Source organism: Physeter macrocephalus, chromosome 6, assembly GCF_002837175.3.
Source record: "Physeter macrocephalus isolate SW-GA chromosome 6, ASM283717v5, whole genome shotgun sequence".
NCBI classification, from domain to species: domain Eukaryota; kingdom Metazoa; phylum Chordata; class Mammalia; order Artiodactyla; family Physeteridae; genus Physeter; species Physeter macrocephalus.
In genome coordinates, this window is record NC_041219.1 from 5358711 (window position 1) to 5361873 (window position 3163).

A 3163-nucleotide genomic window follows, 5' to 3' on the forward strand; every position below is an offset into this window, starting at 1 on the left:
GACGCACAGGCTCAGCGGCCATGGCTCACGGGCCCAGCCGCTCTGCGGCATGTGGGATCCTCCCAGACCGGGGCACGAACCCGCGTCCCCTGCATCGGCAGGCGGACTCTCAACCACTGCGCCACCAGGGAAGCCCACAACAAGTGGAATTTAAAATTTAAAACGTAATGCTATTTACATTAGCACCCCCCAAAAAGAAATACTTAGGTATAAATCTAACAAAATATGTACAAGATCTATATGATGAAAACTATACAACTCTGATGAACAAAATCAAAGAACTAAATAAATGGAGAGAGAGTCTGTGTTCATGTATAGGAAGATTCAATATTGTCAAGATGTCAGTTCTTCCCAACTTGATCTGTAGATTCAATGCTATACCAGTTAAAGTCCCGGCAAGTTATTTTGTCAGTATCAACACACTGAGTCTACAGTTTGTTTGAAGAGGCAAAAGACCCAGAATAGCCAACACAATTAATTAAAGGAGAAGAACAAATTTGGACTGACGTGATCCAACTTCGAGACTTACTATAAAGCTACAATAATCAAGACAGTGAGGTACTGGTGAAAGAGTAAACAAATCAATGTTAGTAACCTCCTGTAACTGACTCTGCACTGTCAACCTCCTCTTTTGTCTTACGAGGATGGTCTCTCCCTTGTATACACGTTATTAAACTTTGGTTTGATTTTCTCCTGTTAATCTGTCTCATGTCAATTTAATTCTTAGACCAGCCAGAACAATCTAGAAGGGTAGAGGAAAATTTCTTCCTCCCTGACACAAATGAACATGAATCATGAAAAGAATAATTGGTAAGCTGAACTTCATTAAAATTAAAAACTTCTGCATAATGACAATATCAAGAGAATTAGAAGACAAGCCACAGACTGGGAAAAATTATTTGCAAAAGACACATCTGATAAAGGATTGTTATACAAAATATACAAAGAACTCTTAAAGCTCAACAATAAGAAAATAAACAACCTGATTTAAAAATGGGCCAAAGATCTTAACAGACTCTTCACAAAAGAAGAGATATAGATGGCATATAAGCATATTAAAAGATGCTCCACATCATAAGTCATCACGGAAATGTAAATTAAGACAACAATGAGATTTAATTACACACCTATCAGAGTGGCCAAAATTGGGATCACTGATAACACCAAATGCTGATGAGGATTTGGAACTCTCATACATTGCTGGTGGGAGTGCAAAATAGTACAGCCACTTTAGAAGATAGTTTGGTGTTTTCTTACAAAAGAAAACATATTCTTACCATACAATTCAGCAATCTCGTTCCTTGGTATTTACCCAAATGAGTTGAAAACTTATAGCTACACAAAAAAACTGCACAAAGATGTTTATAGCAGCTTTATTTATAACTGTCAAAACTTGGAAGCACCCAAGATGTCCTTCAGTAAGTGAATGGATAGACTGTCGTGCATTCAGACGGTGGAATGTTATTCAGTGCAGAAAAGAAATGAGCTACACAGACGTAGAGAACAAACGTATGGATACCAAAGGGGAAGGAGGTGGTGGGATGAATTGGGAGATTGGGATTGATATATATACACTATTGATACTATGTATAAAATAGATAGCTAATGAGAACCTCCTGTATAGCATAGGGAGCTCTACTCAATGCTCTGTGGTGACCTAAGTGGGAAGGAAATCCAAAAAAGAGGGGATATACATACACACACACACATATATATATATATATATATATATATATATATATGGCTGATTCACTTTGCTGTACAGTAGAAACTAACACAACATTGTAAAGCAAGTATACGCCAATAAAAATTATTTTAAAGTGGCTATCTAGCCATAAAAAGACATGGATGAACTTTAAATGCATATCACTAAGAGAAAGAAGCCAATCTGAAAAGGCTACATAGTATATGATTCCAACTACAGTAAGTCCCCTATATATGAACGAGTTCCCTTTCGAGAGTGCGTTCGTAAGTCCAATGTGTTTGTAAGTCCAACAAAGTTAGCCTAGGTACCCAACTAACACAATTGGCTATATAGTACTGTACTATAATAGGTTTATAATACTTTTCACACAAATAGTACATAAAAAACACAAAAAAATAAAGAAAACACTTTTAATCTTACAGTACACTACCTTGAAAAGTACAACAGCTCTCCCATCTTTTCACCTCACTCCACTCTCAATTATTTTCACTTTTGTTTCCATCGTTATCGCTTGGCGCTTCTTAGCAGTGCCAGCTACATCACTGATGCTTTTACGCTTGTTTCCGGACATGCTGGCCTTGAAATAAAGATACTGTCCTACTGTACTCTATACAGTACAGTACAGTAAAGTACACAAAAGCACAACCACTTGTAGAGGATGCATGCATGTGACAATGTACGACAGACACGTGAACTAACTTACGTGGGTTGGACACGCGAACGCACGTTCGCATCTTTGAAGGTTTGCAACTTGAAGGTTCTTATGTAGGGGACTTACTGTGTAGGACATTCTAGGAAAGTCAAAACTATGGAGACAATAAAAAGATCACTGGTTGCCAGGGTAGGGTTGAAGGGGTGGGAGATGACTAGGAAGAGCATATAGAATTTTAGGGCAGTGAAAATACTCTGTATATTATAATGATGGATAAATGTCATTACACATTTGTTCAAACCCATAGGATTTACAACACCAAGGGTGAACCCTTAGGTAAACTATGGATGGTTGGGTGTTTATGATGTGTCAATGTAGGCTCATCCTTGGTGGAAAATTTACTATTCTGGTGAATGATGTTGATAATGGGGAGGCTATGCACATATAGGGGCAGAGAGTATATGGGAAATCTCTCTACCTCCTTCTCAATTTTGTTGTAAACCTGAAACTGCTCTTAAAAACGTCGCCTTTAAAAAAGACAAGTTTTCTTGAAATTTCACCTGTAGAATATGATGCCTTATACTAATGCCACTCAATGACTCCACTGCCTGCTGCTTCCCATATAGCTGAGAGGGGTATTTACTGTAAGCCTGACTCTCCCCGCTCAGCCCTGCACCTACCTCCTGCAAACTAGCTCCCCCAAATCAGATCTCTACCTCCACCAAAACGGAATCTGTTAGTTCTTGATAAAAATAAGAGAAGAAAGTGACTTTACAGTGTTGGAGGATGGAAAGATTACTATTTTT